Below are 20,066 nucleotides of genomic sequence, written 5' to 3'. Positions count from 1 at the left end.
AAAGTGGGATCTGAAGACCAGCAGCATCAGCGCCAACAGCAACGTTTTATAAGTAGGAAATCTCATACTCGATTCCAGATCAGCTGAGACTTAAGGTGATGTCCTGGTGATTCCTGTGCACAGGAAAGTCTGGAACTCCCTGGTCTATGTACCTTCTAGACCTTGGGTCAGGACTGTGCAGTCTGATCTAAGTGTGTTGTCTGATCAGATCCTTTAGCAACGGAGGCCTAGTGTTCAGTCCTTGTTCCTGTTCTCTTCTATAGCCAATCACTCCTTTGGAGACGTCATCCAGACTCAAGGCTTTAAATAACTTTTATATGATATCATCTCCCAAGTCTATTTCTCCTAAATGTCTCTAGATTCATCTGTCCAACTGCCAACTCAACTACCTCACTGGTATTTCTCAGCGGCATCTTAGATCCCACATCTCCCACAGTGACTGCCTGTGATGTCCCCTCCTCTCATATGCTCCTGCTAGTCTTCTCATTTTCTGCTGATGGCAACTCTTTTTAGTCACACAGTCTGACATTTTTGGTATCCTTTACTCTTCTTTCTCATACTCCAGATTTAGTCCATTAGAAAATGCTGTATAAGGTGATTGGAAATAGTGAGAATCCAATCACTTCCCAGTATTTCCACTGCTCACACCCAGTTAAGTAACCAAAATCTCCAGCCTGAAATACTGCACTCATTTCCTACATTCTCCTCACCTGCCTTGCTCATCTCCGGCCTTTGGATTCTGTTCTCAGCACAGCAGCTAGAGGGATCCTTTTTAAAAAAGAAGTTGTGGTATGTCTTTATTCTGCTTAAAACTATATCATTCAAAGTCAAAATCCTTCCCACATACTCCAGCCCTAGACCCACATGATCTGACCAAACCCCTGACCTTATCTCAGTGACTCTCTGCTCTAGCCATACCCAGTCCCTTGTTCTTCCCAGAACACACAGACATGATCCTGCTCTGGTACACTGGCACCGAAGGTTCCTACTCCCTAGAAAAAACTTCCTCCAGATACCCTCATGACAAATTCCTTTATGTCCTTCAAATATTTCATCAAAGGTCACCTTCCCAACAAGGCCCACGCTGACCACCCCAGCACAATAGCTACCTTCTCTGTCGCACAACCCACACTCTGATCACCTGTTCCACATCACTTACCACCTTCGACTTTCCTCATTTACTCTGCATATATTAGAGTGTATGTACCGTCTGCCTCTTCCCACTGCAACACATGCTCCACAAGGCTAGAGATTTTTCTGATTTTACTTCAATGACTTTCGCCAGATGCAAAAACATTCTGTCACATGTCTGGCAGACAACAAAGGCTGGCTGAATAAATGATTGCTGTAGAGCACCTCGCTATTCTAAAGGCAATATCTTTATTAAATAGCCTCAGGCCAAATGCTGTTTCACAGCAGCTACAGCACAAGGTCCCCTCACGCTGACATTGAGGTCGCCTATGCTTTTCTCAGAGGTGCTGCTTGTGTGTCCTCCCTCCCTCCCTGCATCCCTCCTCCCACACCAATCCCTCTGCACACTGCAGCATGCAACTATATTTCCCTCTTAGGAAAGAACAATCTTAAGACTATGAATCCCAATTTCCAAACAAATATAAATTTAAGTTAGACTGCTTTATAAATCCATGAGTTTGCATTAGAGCCAGTGCTAGGATTACTACACTCAGGGAAGGGAGAGTGGGTAGGAGAGCTGAGCACAAGAGGAGTTCCTCTAGGAAGTTACCTAAAATGAGCACTTGTGGCATTCCTCCTCTCTGCTAATTTCAGAATCTAGTTCTTTTAAAAAGGTTGTGGAAAAGATAGAAAATACAATCCAAGAAAGAGCCCTGGAAATAGGGTAAAAGCTGCAGGGGCTTGGAAATTCATCTAATACCACAGACTTCTGTATGCAGTGGCTGCCTTCCACCTTGTGGGGATGACAGGAAAAATGACTCCTGCTGCTGTCAGAGATGAGGGACACCCAGGGGAGAAAGAGATCAGAACTCAGACAACAGAACAGGAACAGGCATAGTCCTCTATGGAAACAAAGAAACCAAAAATAATGATACAAAATAGTAGGGCCATACCATAGCCTGACCCAGCCACATGAAGCCCTCGCTGTCCACGGTCCTGGAGACAGGACAAGGCCCAGGCAACATCTGTGTCCCTGTGATCACAGGTCCTGGTGAAACAAGGTTCTGCTGAAGGCACACAAACAATGGAGCAGTGAAAATGACCAACCCAACGAATGACCACATCAAATCCCATGATGTACTGAGCACAAACTGAGCATAGGCTGTCCATACTCAGCTCCTCACAACCCTCTCTCTCCTGTCTCCATCTACAACAGGCCCAGCACAGCAATAATGGATTCTGGAAGGCTCTCAGGTTTTAAGAGCCTTGCTCTCCTTTCATTAAACCATCAACCCAACCTCATGGCAAGAATCTGAAAAATTCATATCCAGGTTCTTATTTTGAATAGAGAAGTAAGTTGCAGCTCAGTGAAACTTAAAGTTAAGACATGAATAGAAATGTCCCAGCCTCACCTCTGCTGAAACAAGAAACTTGACTGGGGAAGAGAGCACAAGTCAGTGTGGGGTGGTGGTTCTGTTGGCAGTGGTGGACCAGTCGCCCATTTCCTCACATGATGATAACTGGAACACAGAAATGTAGATATATTCACATGTCAGGTGCAGATATAGAAGTCAGGAGCTCTTGAAATTACAATGGTGTGTGTCGGAGGAAGGACTTGAAGAAATTTTGTATCTCTCAGTCCCACTGAAGGCAGTTGTCTCAAGCTACAGAAGAAAATAATCATAAACAAATCCAGGGCAGTTACTGTACCTGGTGACATTTTGAACAGCCTACCACATGCTTGAGATGTCCAAATCCAGAGAAGCCCTCAACAGAGTCATGTCCCCTCTGCCTCATGCCCACCCACGTCAGGCCCCCCAGCGTCTCATCTTTACAAGCCTCATGAGACGCATCAGAGTCCTGGGCATAGTTGCTGCCTGGGGTAGAACAAAAACAGGAACTGGTCAGAGCCCACAGGAGATGTGGCTAAAGGAGGAATCTTGTCTACACTGTCCCAGTGATCTCAGGGAGCAGCCCTCTAATCCCCTCTACTAACAGGCAGCCTGAGCATAGCTCCCTTTTGTTCCATCTGTGAGAAAAATACAACCTGTGAGAGGTCAGGGAGGGCACAGGGCATGAGGTCCTTAAGGAAACAGCAAATCCTGGACCCCAGGAAAATTTCCAGAACTGTGACTGCAGACCCAGGGCAGGATCAGAAAACATGAGGAAAGCAGGTGTGGGGACTGGACCAACTGTCCTCCTGAGGTCTCTCCTCATTAGGGATCTTCCCCTGTGACCTGGGACTGCTGGGAGGTCCCCATCACCATAATCATCAAGGTAATAAATTTGTCCTTCATTTTCACATGTGCTTCACAAAAGAACAAGTGTTGGCACACAGGGCTCCAGGTTGGGTTGGCCTGTGTGTGGATGGTGTTTTTGAGTGATGAAGCAAGTCATAATTCTACCTGTGGCTTGAAACCCACAGTGGAACAAGAAAACTCAGACCACACCCCTCACCCCTTCCCTACCTGAGCTTTTCTTCCTCCACATTACAGCAGCGACCTCAGCTCCAATGACCACAGCTCCAAGGAGAACCAGGCCAGCAATGATGGCCACGATGGGGATGGTGGACTGGGAAGACGGCTCTGGGAAAGGAGAGGAAGGTGAGGGGTTCTGACCCCCAGGCCTCAGCGCTGACCCTGCTGAAGGTCTCCTGCTTTCGCTGAGAAGAGATAGCTTATACTCCTTCTTACCCCACCTCAGAGTGAGGGGCTCTGGCAGTCCCTCATGTTGCACATAGCACGTGTATCTCTGCTCCTTTCCATAAGGCACCACTACAGCCACCCACTTCTGGAAGGTTCTGTACCCTGCAGGCCTGGTCTCCACAAACTCCGTGTCCTGGGTCTGATCCTCCCCATCCTGCTGCCAGGTCAGTGTGATCTCTGCAAGGTAGAAGCCTAGGGATCAACACCTCAGGGTGGCCTTGTGGTCAGAGACGAGGTGCTGGGTCACGTGTGCCTTTGAGGGGAAGAGTCAGAAAATTCAGGCACTTTGCATTCCTCGTGGGACACTCCAGCAGCACATATGTGACCATCCTGAGAATGGACAGGACACCTGGGGTGGGGAAGGGAGCACAGAACCCAGATACCAGCCTGAACACAGGAATCTGGGATAATCTCCTATTCCTTGGAAAGTTCGAGTCTCTAACGGGGGAGCAGGGACTTCTGGTCTTGACCTGAGTGGAGGCCGAGGGACTCAGAAGAGCTGGAATCGCAGCCACAGACACACTGAGTGTAAGGGAGAGAACAAGGCCTGAGAGGAAAAGTCCTGGTGCCCAAGGCTGCTGTAGGGGTTAAATGCGACCACGGATCAGTATTCCAGGGACTGTCTTCCCCTCCATTTCCTCAGGAACTTCATCCCTTAATTGTCCCGGAGAGCAGGGTGGGCTCTCAGAGTCACTCTCTAGTACAGGATCTGAAAACCCAGGATTCTTCCCATTCAGGACCAGAGGGAGGGCGATTTTCTAGCATTGGTCCCATTTTCCTATCCTCCTGGTGGGAGGCCAGCCTGGGAGATATACAGGAGATGAGGGAGGCGCCCCGTGGCCCCTGGTACCCGCGCGCTGCAGCGTCTCCTTCCCGTTCTCCAGGTGTCTGCGGAGCCACTCCATGCACTCGCCCTCGCCCTCAGGTAGCCCCCAGCCTGCTCTGAGTATTTGTCCGCCTCCCATTTGCACGGTGAGATCTGAGCCGCTGTGTTCGTGGTGGCCCAGGAGCGCAGGTCCTCGTTCAGGGCGAGGTAATCCTTGCCATCGTAAGCGAACTGTTCATACCCGCGGAGGAGGCGCCCGTCGGGCCCCACGTAGCAGCCATGCATCCTCTAAATGGTGTGAGAACCATGGCCCCGCCCCCGCGGTCAGTCTAGAACACCGAGCCCCGCTGCGGCCCCGATCAACCTGCAGGGATTTTGGCCTAAACTGGAAATTAAACCGGGTAAAGGCGCCCGAGTTTCTTCCCTGGTCGAGGGTCTGGCCAGGTCCCGCAGCCTCGGGGTGGATCTCAGACCCAGAGACTCTGGGGGATCTGGGCCGTCCGTGGGGGATGGGGAGGGATCGTGACCTGCACCCCGGGCTGGGGCCACTCACCGGCCTCGCTCTGGTTGTAGTAGCGGAGCAGGGTCCGCAGGTTCTCTTGGGAAATCTGTGCGTCGCCCTTGGCATTCCGTGTCTCCCGGTCCCAATACTCTGGCCCCTCCTGCTCCACCCGCGGCGCCCGCGGCTCCATCCTCGGACTCGCAGCGTCGCTGTCAAACCGCAAGAACTGCGTGTCATACACGTAGCCCACGGAGATGAAGCGGGGCTCCCCGCGGCCGGGCCGGGCCACGGCTGTGCTGAAATATCTCATGGAGTGGGAACCTGGGCGCGAGGAGGGGCTGAGACCCGCCCGACCCTCCTCTCTGCGCGGCTCCCCGGTCCTGAGCGCCCGCCGCGAGGGCCCCTCGCTCCTCCCTGCAGAGGCCCTTTCCTTCCAGACCCCGCACTCACCGGCCCAGGTCTAGGTCAGGGCCAGGGCCCCCGAGAGCAGCAGAAGGAGGGTTTGAGCCGCCATGACCTGCATCCTTCGCGCCTGGGGAGTATCTGAGTCCGCGTGGGTGCACGGGGACATTAGTGCCGGGATCGCGGCGACACTGATTGGCTTCTCTAAAAACCCGGAACCCAATGGGAGTGAGAAGTGGGATCACAAGTATCCAGGAAAAAGGTTGGGAGAACCGAAACTCTGGGGAGTGGGCAATCCCCAACCCTGTGCCTCCCCAGTGCAGTCATCGCCCTCTGGGTCTGAGACCCAGAGGGCCACGCCTGAGACCTGGGACTTTGTCCTGATCCCTCTTTTCCTACACCAGCCTCTTTGTCATACTGTCTGCCTGAGTCCTGGTCAAGGATCTGTCTGTGGAAACCGGGGAGAGAACCCCCAGGCTGGGCCCAGCCCCTTCCCATTCACTCATCCTGAAATCCTCATCCCTGAACTGGACTTTCCACTCCTTACCTCTCCCGTTGGGCTACCCTAGAAGAAAACTCACCCCAGGGAACTTTGATGCCAGAGAGTGAGCTCGCCCTGGGAATGGCGGTGTAGAGAAAGGGGTTTTCTCTTTAAACCTGGTGAAGTTGTGGCTGAAGGCACAAGATAGAGATTCTCATAGTGACCAGGTTTTTTGTTAGTTTATTAAGACAGTGGTTAGCACAATCTAACCCCGAATGATCAGGATTCTAATCTGTAAAAGACCTAATTTTGCTTGCTTCATATATAAGTGTATCCAAACAGCACTGCAATTCGAGTCACAAAGCTTCTAAGTTTACTTTCCCAGACTGTGGATCCATGACTCTGGGTTGTTGCGTTTAAAATTATCTTCATTCCATAGCCCAAGTTTCCCTGTGTGAGTCCAGGACATCTCAATACAAAGAAGCAGGATTTGTTACCGCATATTGTAACAAGGAGCCTCAAAATTGCAGTGAAGTCAAAATGCCTGTCATCAATGCTTAAGCACTGCTTGTTTTTATCAATTATGCACATCTAAGCAGTGTGCGTATTTTATTTGCATACTTGGTATTTTTTTACTCTTATGTTTTTAATCATGAGGAGGTCATTACATTAGTTTTTGGCAGTCCCACAAAATGTATTAAATACCGAATGCAAAGAACCCCCTGCTAGGATCTTCCACTGCTTTAGAATTCTTTCCCTTTGCTCCTTTTCCTCACCTCCTGCTTCTCCAGCCATTCTCTCTGCCCCTCTCATCCCTCAAACCCTCCTCTCCCCTTAGTCCCTGCCACCCTGTCACTCCTGAATTGTGGCACTAACACCGTCCCTCACTTCCTGCCCATGTCTGTTCTCCCCACAGTGCTCAGCAGTCCTGCTAATGTGAGCAAGGTCCTGTCATTTCTTCACTTAAAATGGTTGGGTTTTGGTCTACCACTTTGCTATGTTTTCAATTTGTCTCTTTTTGGTTTCTATTCCTCCTTTCCCACTTTCTTATGTGTTAAGTAAACATTTGTTAGTTTATGGTTTTAATTCTCCTAGTGGCTTCTAGCTATATTTCTTTACACTAATTTTTTATTGTTGTAAGAATTGAAACCCAATTCCTTGACTTTTCACAGTGAAGTTCAGGTAATATTAAGCAGCTGCATCCAGCAAAATAAAGGACACTTGTAACAGTGTAGTTTCATTTAACCTACCATTATGTTATTATTGTTGTATATATTACATCAATATACTTTATAAACTCAATAATACAGTAATACTTTAAGCATTCATATTAAGTCATTAAGAAAATGACTATGTATGTCATCTGTGTATGTGCATAATTTTTGTTAATTGTTCCTTTCTATATACCTAGGTCACCATCTAGTATCATTTCCCTTCAGCCTGAAGAACTTCCTTCAAAATTATATGTAGTACAAGACCCCTAGGAAATGAATTTTCTGATTTTGATGATGTAAGTGTCTTCATTTTTGCTTTCTTCCCCACCCTTTTTTTTTCCTTATTGGGGCGTTTATGTATAATAAAACTCACCCGTTTTAGCTGCAATGTTTTATGAATATTGGTAATTATTTATAGTCATGTAACTACCACATTGCCCAGACAGTTTCTTTTCCCTAAAAACTTTGCTCATGCCCCTATTTAATCCTTGCCTCCTACCCTCACCCCCTTCCCTTCACTCAACCACTGCTCTGCTTTCTGTTACTGTAATAATGAAATTTCTAGAATTTAATGGACATGCAATCATGTTATGTAGTCCTTTGTTTAGTCTCTCCCTTGGCATAACAGTATTTGAGAACTTCCCATGTAGTTAAGAGTAATAATATTTCATTCATTTTTGTTGCTGAGTAGCTGCTGAGTATTGTTGGAATTCCAGTTTTTTCATTGGTTTCTCTATTCTCCAGCTGATAAACATGTGAGTTATTTCCGGTTAGGGTCTGTTATTAATGAAGCCACTATAAATAACTGACCAGAAGTCTTTGCATAGCCTTCCATTTTCATTTCCTTTGGATAAATAAATATTTGTAGAATTGTTGGGTGATATGATAAATGGATGGGTAGCTGTTTTAAGAAACTGCCATATTATTTTACAAATTGACTGCAACATTTTTTTTGTGTTACTACAAACAATATAAGAGATTTTTATTTTTTCCATATTCTTACCAGTATTTAGAATTATCATGTCTTTTTAACTTTACTTATTCTAGGTGATGTGTGATGGTTTCTCACAGTGGTTTTAACTTGCACTTCTTTGATTAGTATCGTTGCTAACTTGTCATGTTTGTCTAAGAGATTTATTACATAGCTTTTGTGAACAATTTTGCAAATTTAATTAATTCCAGAGACTTTTTCAGAATTCCTTGTTTTCTACATATGTAATTAAGCTGAGAAAGATTCCTTCCTTTCCTATTTTTTCTTTTTGAAATTATTTGTAGTTAGTAAAGACGGGTCCACTATGTTGCTCAAGCTAGTCTCTAACTCCTGAACTAAAGTGATCCTCCCACCTTGGCCTCCCAAAGTGCTGGGATTACAGGCATGAGGCACCACACCTGGTCCTTTTATTGGTCTTTTATTTTATTTTCTTGCCATATTGCACTGGTTAGGATGCTTGTAAGATGTTTTAAACAAAAATGAGGAGAGCCACAACTTTGCTTTGTTGCTGATCTTAGGAAGTAAGCATGTGGCCTTTCATAATTGAATATGAGGGTAGCTGTAAACTTTTCGTGGAGGCTCTTAACCACATTGAAGATATTGCTTTCGATTTTTAGTTTGCTGAGATATTTTGTCATGAAAGTCTGGATTTTATAAGTGCTTTTTCTGCATCAACTATAAAATTGTGCAACATTTGTTCTATTAATTAGGTGAATTGTATTAATTTTCAGATGTTAAACCAACCTTACTTTCCCATGAAAAAAACCAATGTGGCATGGCATATTATTCATTTTATGTATATCTTAATTGGATAACATTTTGTATAGAATTGTGAGTCTGTATTCAAGAGGAATATTTGTTGTTCTTTTTCTTGGGATGTTCTTGTCTGGGATTTTTATATGGATAATGCTGGTGATATGGTTTGGCTCTATGTCCCCACACAAATCTTATCTTAAATTGTACTCCCATAATTCCCACGTGTTGTGGGAGGGACCCAGTGGGAGATAATCTGAATCATGGGGTCGGTTTCCCCCATACTGTTCTCGTGGTGAATAAATCTCATGAGATCTGATGGTTTTATCAGGGGTTTCTGCTTTTGCATCTTCCTCATTTTCTCTTGTTACCGCCATGTAAGAAGTGCCTTTCACCTCCCGCCATGATTCTGAGGCCTCCCCAACCATGTGGAATTCTAAATACAATTAAACCTCTTTTTCTTCTCAGTCTTGGGTATTTCTTTATCAGCAGCGTGAAAACGAACTAATACAGTAAATTAGTACCAGTAGAGTGGGACGCTACTGAAAAGATACCCGAAAATGTGGAATCGACTTTGGAACTGGCTATTAGGCAGAGGTTGGAACAGTTTTGAGGGCTCAGAACAAGACAGGAAAATGGGGGAAAGTCTGAAACCTCCTAGAGACTTGTTGAATGGCTTTGACAAAAATGCTGATAGTGATATGAACAATAAGGTCCAGGCTAAGGTGGACTCTTCTTACGTTTTAGCAAAGAGACTGGTGGCATTTTGCCCTTGCCCTAGAGATTTGTGGAACTTTGAACTTGAGAAAGATGATTTAGGGTATCTGGATCTCAGCTCACTGCACGCTCCGCCTCCCGGGTTCACGCCATTCTCCTGCCTCAGCCTCCCAAGTAGCTGGGACTACAGGCGCCCGCCACCTCGCCCGGCTAGTTTTTTGTATTTTTTAGTAAAGACAGGGTTTCACCGTATTAGCCAGGGTGGTCTCGATCTCCTGACCTCGTGATCCGCCCGTCTCGGCCTCCCAAAGTGCTGGGATTACAGGCTTGAGCCACTGCGCCCGGCCTCAAAGAAAGCTTTAAAATCTATAATCATGTTTGTAGCATTCTCCACTTCTCTAATTTTGTCAATTTTTCTTTATGAACTCTGAAGACTTGCTATTGGACCCATTTCTGGTTGCATGTCTTTTTGTTGAATTTACCCTTTCGTTTATGAAGTGCCTCTTTTTCTCTCTGGTAATATATATTATTTGAAAGCCTTTTACTGGTAGTAAAATAACCATCTCAATCCCCCATGCTTACTGATTGTATGGCACTGCTTTTTCCATCAATTTTTATTTATCTATGTCTTCATATTGAAATTGCATGTTTAACATGCAGATGCGTGTTCATTGCAGTAGTCACAATAGTAAAGACATGGAATCAACCTAAATGCCCACCAATGGTAGACTGGCTAAAGAAAATCTGGCACATATGTACCATGGAACACTATGCAGCCACAAAAAAAATGAGATCATGTACTTTGCAGGAACATGGATGGAGCTAGAGGGCATTATCCTTTGCTAACTAATAAAAGAACAGAAAACCAATTGCCACATGTTCTCACTTATGAGTGGGAGCTAAATGATGAGAACATAATGGACACATAGAGAACAACACACACTGAGGCCTACTTGAAGGTAGAGGGTGGAAGGAGGGAGAGGATCAAGAAAAATAATGAATGGGTGCTAGGCTTAATACCTGGGTGGGTACTAATGGGTACAGAATCTACATGACAAACTCCCATGATACAAATTTACCTATGTAAAAAACCTGCACATGTACCCTGAACTAAAAATAAACGTTAAATTAAAAAAGAAAGAAAGTTCATGTCTTGAAAAGAGCATATGATTGGGTTATTTTTTTCTTTAATTCAGTCACAGAATCTCTGCCCTTAATTGGAGTGTTGATTTATACAGGTTTTTGTCATTATTGATATGATAGGTTTTAGGTCTATCATGTTATTTTCTCAGTTTTCGTTTCTCTGTTTCTCTTGTCCTGACCAATGATTTCTCATCAGAAACAAAAGAAACAAAGTAGAATAACATCTTTAAAGTGCTGGAAGAAAAAAAAGGTCAACTAAGAATTGTATATCCAGTACAGATGTCCTTCAAGATAAAGGCAAAATAAGGAGATATTTCAGGTAAAAGAAAATTAAGAGAATCTGTCACCAGCAGATCTGTACAATAAAAATTGGTAACGAAAATTTTTCAGGCTAAAAACAAATAATACCAAGTGGAAAATGAAATTATCAGAAAAGATTAAGATGTCAGAAATGGTAGATATTAAGTGCAAAAGGCTATCTTGCTCCCCCATCCCCCGATTTAATCTTACTTTATATATATATATGACTGTTTAAAGGTAAAATAAGAAGCCTTTCCTATGGGGCTTATAACCTATGTAAATATATTACATATATTTTTAGTATAAAAGATGGACGTCATATAGAAGATAAATGGTTGCAAGATTTCTATATTTATGTGAACTAGTACATTATTAACTGGGTTGTGAAATGTTAAGAATGAGTTAAGTTCTGAAGGAAAAAAATACACCAAAAAAATACTCAATAGATCAAAAAAAGACACAAAAAAATACTCAATAGAGCAACAAATTCAGGAGATGGTTTTTGAAAAAATTAATAGGATAGATAGGCTGCTACCTAGACTAATAAGGAAGAGAGGCGATCGCAATAAGCACAATTAGAAATGACAAAAGAGATGTTACCACTGACTCTGCAGAAATAAAAATAACCGTCAGAAGCTACTATGAACACCCGTATGCACACAAACTAGAAAACCTAGGAGATAAATTCCTGGAAACATACACCCTCCCAAGACTGAACCAGGAAGAAATTGATTCCTTGCAAGGACCAATAATGAGCTCCAAAACTGAATCTGTAATACATAGCCTTACCAACCAAAAACAGTCCTGAACCTGATGGATTCACAGCTGAATTCTACCAGATGGACGAAGAAGAGCTGGTACCATTCCTACTGAAACTATTCCAAAAATACAAGAGGAGGAGCTCCCCAACTCATTCTATGAGGCCAGCATCATCCTGATACCAAAACCTGGCAGAGACAAAACAAAAAAAGAAAACTTCAGGTCATATGTTTGATGAACATTGACGCAATAATCCTCAACAAAGTACTTGCAAACCAAATCCAGCAGCCCATCAAAAAGCTAATCTACCATGATCAAGCAGGCTTCATATCCAGGATGCAAGATTGCCTCAACACATGCAAATCAATTAAGTGTGATTCATCATATACATAGAACTAAAGACAAAAACCACATGATTATCTTAATAGATCCAAAAAAGCCTTTTGATAAAATTCAACATTCCTTTATGTTAAAAACACTCAATAGCAAGTGTTGTGAACCACGTGGGTCCCTGGAGCGTTTCGGGTCCTGGCAGCTGCAGCGGGAGTTCAAACCTAAGCAGCTGGAAGGGACCATGGCCAACTGTGAGCGTACCTTCATTGCGATCAAACCAGATGGGGTCCAGTGGGGTCTTGTCGGAGAGATTATCAAGCGTTTTGAGCAGAAAAGATTCCACCTTGTTGGTCTGAAATTCATGTAAGCTTCTGAAGACCTTCTCAAGGAACACTACATTGACCTGAAGGACCGTCCATTCTTTGTTGGCCTGGTGAAATACATGCACTCAGGGCCGGTAGTTGCCATGGTGTGGGGGGGGCTGAATGTGGTGAAGACAGGCCGAGTCATGCTCAGGGAGACCAATCCTGTGGACTCCAAGCCTGGGACCATCCGTGGAGACTTCTGCATACAAATTGGCAGGAACATTATACATGGCAGTGATTCCGTGGAGAGTGCAGAGAAGGAGATCGGCTTGTGGTTTCACCCTGAGGAACTGGTAGATTATGTGAGCTGCGTTCAGAACTGGATCTATGAATGACAGGAGGGCAGGCCACAATGCTTTTCACATCCATTTTCCCTTCCTTCCCATGGGCAGAGGACCAGGCTGCAGGAAATCTAGTTATTTAAAGGAACTTCGTCATACTTTGGAAGGAAGCTCTTGGAGCTGTGTGAGTGCTCCCTGTAGTGTTACCATCCCCTACCATCTGATTAAAATGCTTCCTCCTAATGTTTAAAACAAAAACAAAAACAAAAAAAACAATAAACTAGGTATTGAAGGAACATACCTCAAAATAATAAGACCCATCTATGACAAACCAACAGCCAACATCACACTAAATGGGGGAAGCATTCCCCTTGAAACCCAGCACAAGACAAAGCTGCCTTCTCTCACTACTCCTATTGAACACAGTATTGGAAGTCCTGGCCAGAGCAATAAGGCAAGAGAAAGAAATAAAGGGCATCTAAATAGGAAAAGGGGATGTCGGACTAACCATTTGTAGTTGACTACCAGCAAATATTCCCTCAAGGCCCATGGGCTCTTGTATTAGCTCATGGTGAATGCTGCCTACTAGTCTTTAATCGATTAAAATGTATAATGTGTTTCACTTGTGTATTAGTCTATTTTCACACTGCTGGTAAAGACATACTTGAGACCAGGCAATTTACAAAAGAAAGAGGTTTAACGGAGTTAACAGTTCCACATGGCTGGGGAGGCCTCACGATCATGGTGGAAGGCAAGGAGGAGCAAGTCACATCTTGTGTGGATGGCAGCAGGCAAGGAGAGAGAGCTCGTGCAGGAAAACTCCATTTTTAAAAAACCATCAGATCTCAGCTGGGCGCAGTGGCTCACGTCTGTAATTCCAGCACTTTGGGAGGCTGAGGCGGGGGATCACGAGGTCAAGAGATTGAGACCATCTTGGCCAACATGGTGGAACCCCGTCTGTACTAAAAATACAAAAATTCGCTGGGCGTGGTGGTATATGCCTATAGTCCCAGCTACTCCGGAGGCTGAGGCAGGAGAATCGCTTCAACCCAGGAGGTGGAGGTTAGTAAGCCACGGCACTCCAGCCTGGCAACAGAGCGAGAGTCCCTCAGAAAAAACAAAACAAAACAAACAGAAAAACCCCATCAGATCTCATGAGACTCATCCACTATCAGTTTGGTCCTCCCCGTCGCACACCCAGGTCAGTGTGATCTCCACAGGGTAGAAGCCCAGGGCCCAGCACCTCCAGGTGGCCTCATGGTCAGATAGGGCGGTTGATCACGTGTGTCTTTGGGGGGTCTGAGGGGAAGAGTCAGAAAATTCAGACACTTTGCACTCCTCATGGGACACTCCAGCAGCGCCCATGTGACCATCCTGAGAATGGACAGGACACCTGGGGTGGGGGAGAGAGCGCAAAACCCAGACACCAGCCTGGGATTTATCACAGGAATATTTATCACAGGAATCTGGGATAATGTTCCTATTCCGTGTAAAGGTCTAGAATCTGGATAATGCAGCCCAGGTTGAGAGGCTCCAGGTCTCTGAGGACTTAAGCTTCTGACCCAGATAGAAGCCAAGAGACGCAGAAAGGCTGAAATCAGACCTTCAAAGACACTGCGTGTGAGGCAGAGAACAAGGTCTGAGAGAAAATCGTCCTGTGGTACCCAAAGCTGCTGCAGGGGACAAAGGGAGTCACTGATCAGTATTCTAGGGATTGTCTTCCCCTCCATTCCCTCAGAGACTTCATCACTTAATTGTCCCTCAGAGTCACGTCTCAGGATATGAAACCCAGAGGGACAGCGATATTCTACCATTGATTCCATTTTCCTTCCCTCCTCGTGGGAGGCCAGCCAGGAGATCTACAGATGAGGGAGATGCCCCACCGCCCCTGGCACCCGCACGCTATAGGGTCTCCTTCCCATACTCCAGGTATCTGTGTAGGGACTACACACACAGGCTCTCCAGGTAGGCCCTGGATTGCTCTGCCTCTTCGACCTACTCCTACTTGGGCTCGGTGATCTGAGCCGCCATAGTCCAGGAGCACAGGTGCTCGTTCAGGGCGGGGTAATCCTTGTAGTCTTAGGCATGCTGCTCATACCCGCGGAGGAAGTGGCCCTTGGAACCCACTACTCAGCCAAACATCTTCTGGAAGGTGTGAGACTCTGGCCCCTCCCCCACGCTCAGCCCCGCCCACTAAGCCCCGCCCCCACCCGACCCACCCGCGGGGATTTTCGCTTAAACTGAAAATGAAACCCGGTAAACGTGCCTGGGGCTCTCCCAAGTCGAGGCTCCGGACAGGTCCCACAGCCTCAGGTTGGATCTCGGACCCGGAGACTCAGGGCGACCCGGGCTGTCCGGAGGGGACAGGGAGGAGTCGTGACCTGCGTCCCGGACTGGGGTTACTCACTGGCTTCGCTCTCGTAGTAGCGGAGCAGCGTCTGCAAGTTCCCTTGGAAAGTCCCTGCGTGGGTCTTGGCGCTTCGTATCTCCCGGTCCCAACACTCTGGCCCCTCCCGCTCCACCCACGGCGCTCGTGGCTCCATCCTCGGACTCGCGGCGTCGCTGTCCAACCGCACGAACTGCATGTAGTCTACGTAGCCCACGGCGATGAAGCACGGCTCCCCGCGGCCGGGCCGGGACACGGTGGTGCTGAAATACTGAGAGGTGACAATGTGTTAGCAGTCCTCACTCCCAGCGCCTCCTCGGCTTCGGCGTCCACTCTGGTGGCGCTTGAGGAGCCCTTCAGCCCGCCACGGCACCGTGGGAGCCCCTCTCGTCTGGCTGAGGCCGGAGCCGACTCCCTCTGCTTGCGGGGAGGTGTGGAGGGAGAGGCGCGGGCGCGAGTCGGGGCTGCGCGCAGCGCTCGGGGGCCAGTGCAAGTTCCGGCAGGCGCAGGCGCGGGGTCGGCGAGTCCAGCACACTGAGCGGCCGGCGCCGCCGGCCCAGGGTGGTGAGGGGCTTAGCACCCGGGCCAGCAGCTGTGGAGGTTGCGCCCTGTCTCCCAGCAGTGCCGGCCCGCCGGCGCTGCACTCAAATTCTCGCCAGGTTTAGCTGCCTCCCCGCGGGGCAGAGGTGGGCTCCCGCGCGGCCTGAGCCTCACCGACGGGCGCTGCCCCCTGCTCAGTGGCGCCCGGTCCCATCGACAGCCCAAGAGCTGAGAAGTGCAGGCGCGGCTCGGGACTGGCGGACAGCTACGCCTGCAGCGGCAGTGCAGGATCCACCAGGTGAAGCCAGTTGGGATCCTGAGCCGGATAGGGACTTGAAGAACTTTTATATCTCGCCGGAGGATTGTATGTGCACCAATCAGCACTCTGTTTCTAGCTTAGGGTTTGTAAATACACCAATCAGCATTCTGTGTCTAGCTCAGGGTTTGTGAATACACCAATTGGTACTCTGTATCTAGCTAACCTAGTGGAGGCTTGGAGGACTAGCACTCTGTGACTCTATCGCTGGGATTGTATGCACCAATCAGCACTCTGTCAAAATGGACCAATCAGCTCTCTGTAAAAGGACCAATCAGCTCTCTGTAAAATAGACCAATCAGCAGGATGTGGGTGGGGTCAGATAAGGGAATAAAAGAAGGCTGCCTGAGCCAGCCCTTTGCAATTTCTTTGGGTCCGATTCCAGAGTGGGGAAGGTTTAGGTATTTTGCTCTGTTAGTGTCTTGCTGTTTTTACAAGCTGTAACGCGAAGTAGTTTACAGCTTTACTACTGGAGGGGCATGAGACTGCGAACCCACCTGGGACGAATGAACAACTCCAGACGCGCTGCCTTTAAGAGCTGTAGCATTCGCTATGAAGATCTGCAGCTTCATTCTCTTTTTGAGATGGAGTCTTACTCTGTCTCCCAGGCTGGAGTGCAGTGGCATGATGTCAGCTCAAATGCAAGCTCTGCCTCATTTTAGAGTATAGTGGGACTACAGGTGCCCACCACCACGCCCAGCTAATTTTTTTGTATTTTTAGTAGAGACGGGTTTTTCACTGTGTTAGCCAGGATGTGTAGCTTCACTCTTGACAGCATAGACCGCGAACCAATCAGAATGGAAAAAGTTCCAGATCCATCTGAATGTCTGAAGAAACAAATTCCAGATACACAAATCTTTAGGAACTGTTAACACCGCGAGGGTGTATGGATTCATTCGTGACATCAGTGAGACCGTTAGAACACCAATTCCATAACACAGTATCTCGAGGAGTGGGAGCTTGGGAACGAGGAGGGCCTGAGACCCCCCGACCCTCCTCCTGGCGCGGCACAGCGCGGCAGGCTGGGCGGGTCTCTGGCTCCTAGCCACAAAGACGGTTTCCTTCCCGACTCCGCAGTCACCCACGCAGGTCTCGGTCTCGGTTAGGGCCAGAGTCCCTGGGAGCAGCAGCAGGAGGAGGGGTCGGGGCTTCATGACCCCGTCCTCGGGATCTGCAGAGTGTCTCAGTCCCATAGGTTGCGACAGGGAGAAGAAACTGGGCATAGGGAATCTGCAAGGCGGACCTCCCGGATCCAGACACCATTCTCAGGCAGGACCTGAGAGCAGTGGTCCTGCCAGAGGACCTCGGATTTTGTCCTGACCCTTTTCCTGCCCCGAGCAGTCTTTGTCACACTGTCTCCCTTAGTCCTGGCCCAGGAGCTATGTCATTGGTTCTCAAAAGCTTTGGTTTTATGATCCCTATATGCTCTTAGAAATTAGTGAAGATGCCAAAGGTAATTTTGTTTTTATCTTGTTAATATTTACCATATTAGAATTTAAAACTTTAAATAGTTAATTGATCTAGAGCATTAATAACCCATTACATGTTAGAAATATTTTCATGAGAAATCACTATTTACCAAAATAATATAGCGAGAAGAGTATTTTTTTACATTTTACATGCTTACAAGTTCTCTTCTGGTTTCTCGTTAGACCAGTGGATTTTCACAGCTGTTTCTGCGTGTAATCTGTTACATTGATTGAAGTTTATGAAAAAACTCCAGCCTCACCCAAACTTGTAGTAGGAATTTTTGTTTTTTTATAACATCAGCAAAGGAATGCCCAAGATAAGGTGAAAGAGATCCAGGAAGCCAGAACTGCCCCAAGTGTGTGGGCATCAGTCCACAGGTAGCAGGACTGAGGCCTGTGGGCCAGATGTCTTCACAACAGTGAGGTTGATGGAATCCCAGATATGCTTGAATATAGTCAGGGAGACTGTTTTAGTCTGTGTTATGGTTTGGATCTGTGTCCCTGCCCAAATCTCATGTCAAATTATATCGTTGTTGGAGGTGGGGCCTGATGGGAGGTGATTTGGGGGCCGTTTCTTGTGGTTTAGCACCATCCCCTTGGTGCTCTTCTCTGATTTTCTCACAAGATTTGGTTGTTTTAAAGTGTGTAGCACCTCCCCTGCCCCCTTGCTCCTTGCTTTGCCTTGTCTTGCCTTCTCATGACTAAGTTTCCCGAGGCCTTGAGGCCTCTCCAGTAAGCCTAGCAAGTGCCAGAATCATGCTTCCCATAGAATCTGAACAACCGTGAGCCAATTAAACTTCTTTTCTTTATAAATTACCCAGACTCAGGTATTTCTTTGTAGCAATGCAAGAACGAACTAATATAGTCTGTTTATGCTGCTATAACAAAACGCCACAGACTGAGTCAATTAAGAACAGAAATTTATTTTCTCACAGTTCTGGAGACTGGGAAGTCCAGGGTCAAGGCACCAGCGTCTGTTGAAGCCCTCTTGCTGTGTCTTCACATGGCAGAAGATGGAAGGGCAAGAGAGAGGACAAGAGAAGTCAAAAGGGGTGAACCTGCTCCCGCAATAATGGTATTAATTCATGAGGGCAAAACCCTGGTGACACAAACACCTTCCATTAGATTCTACCTCCCAACACCACCGCATTGGAGACTGATATAGTTTGGGTGTTACCCCCTCTAAATCCATGTTGAATTTTAATCCCCAGTGTTGAAGGTGGGTCATGGTAGGAGGTGTTTGGGTCATGGAGCAGGATCCCTCATAGATTGGTGCTGTCCTTGTGATAGTGAATTCTCCTGAGATCTGGTTGTTTAAAAATATGTGGCACCTCCCTCCCTACTTCCTCCTGCTTTCACCAGGTGACATGCCTGCTTCTGCTTCTCCTTCCACAATAAGTTAAAGCTTCCTGAGGCCTCCCCAGAAGCCAAACAGATACCAGTACCATGCTTGTACAGCCTGCAAAACCATGAACCAAGTAAACCACTGTTCTTTATAAATTACTCAGTCTCAGTTACTTCCTTACAGCAATACGAGAATGGACTGATACAGGGATCCAATTTACAACACATGAGCTTTGCAGGCCGCATTCAAACCATAGCAGAGGCTGCTGGGGAAAGTTTGGGGGAGAGATTATAATGAGTAAGGCAGAAACTAAGCACGTGAAGGAACAAGACATTTATTAACCTCAGGCAAATTAAGAAGTAAATTTGACAGAGGGAAAGTAATCACAGCTGCTAGCCTAGTTGTGAATACCATTTACACGGTCATAATAATGTAAACACTGAACACTGAGCTAACCAAAATAAGAAAATAACTACATTGGGAGGACAAGGGTATGTGGAACGGAGCTATCCACTACGGATGATAGATAAAAATAAACGGGCCGGGTGTGGTGGCTCATGTCTGTAATCCCAGCACTTTGGGAGGCCAAGACCGGCAGATCACGAGGTCAGGAGATCGAGACCAACCTGGCTAACAAGGTGTAAACGCGTCTCTACTAAAAATACAAAAATAATTAGCCGGGCATGGTGGCGGGTGCCTGTAGTCCCAGCTACTCAGGAGGCTGAGGCAAGAGAATGGCGTGAACCTGGGAGGTGGGGCTTGCGGTGAGCCGAGATTGCACCACTGCACTCCAGCCTGGGCAACAGAGCAAGACTCCATCTCAAAAATAAAATAACAGGCCGGGCATGGTGGCTCACACCTGTAATCCCAGCACTTTGGGAGGCCAATGGGGGTGGATCATGAGGTCAAGAGATCGAGACCATCCTGGCCAACATGGTGAAACCCCATCTCTACTAAAGAAAATACAAAAATTTGCTGGGCGTGGTGGTGCGCGCCCATAGTCCTAGCTACTAGAGAGCCTTAGGCAGGAGAATTGCTTGAACCCGGGAGGTGGAGGTTGTAGTGAGCCAACATCAGCCACTGCACTCCAGCCTAGCGACAAGCGAG

At 46.9% G+C, this 20,066-nt stretch overlaps 1 long non-coding RNA gene and 2 pseudogenes across 2 annotated transcripts; 2 read left to right on the top strand and 1 right to left on the bottom strand.

Annotated features, from left to right (window-relative positions):
• Positions 1–3,569: 3,569 nt before the first annotated feature.
• LOC117088424 lies at positions 3,570–5,702 on the bottom strand (annotated as a pseudogene).
• Positions 3,653–16,783, top strand: LOC117088432. Its single transcript, XR_004439221.1, has 3 exons — positions 3,653–3,734; positions 7,459–7,557; positions 16,730–16,783. It is a non-coding gene; the product is annotated as an uncharacterized LOC117088432 (long non-coding RNA).
• Positions 9,969–13,143, top strand: LOC117088404 (annotated as a pseudogene). Its single transcript, XR_004439193.1, has one exon. The product of XR_004439193.1 is annotated as a nucleoside diphosphate kinase A-like (transcript).
• Positions 16,784–20,066: the final 3,283 nt, after the last annotated feature.

Source organism: Trachypithecus francoisi, unplaced genomic scaffold (genome assembly GCF_009764315.1).
Source record: "Trachypithecus francoisi isolate TF-2019V2 unplaced genomic scaffold, Tfra_2.0 Lachesis_group10, whole genome shotgun sequence".
NCBI classification, from domain to species: Eukaryota; Metazoa; Chordata; class Mammalia; order Primates; family Cercopithecidae; genus Trachypithecus; species Trachypithecus francoisi.
This window is presented reverse-complemented; position numbering and strand designations above follow the sequence as displayed.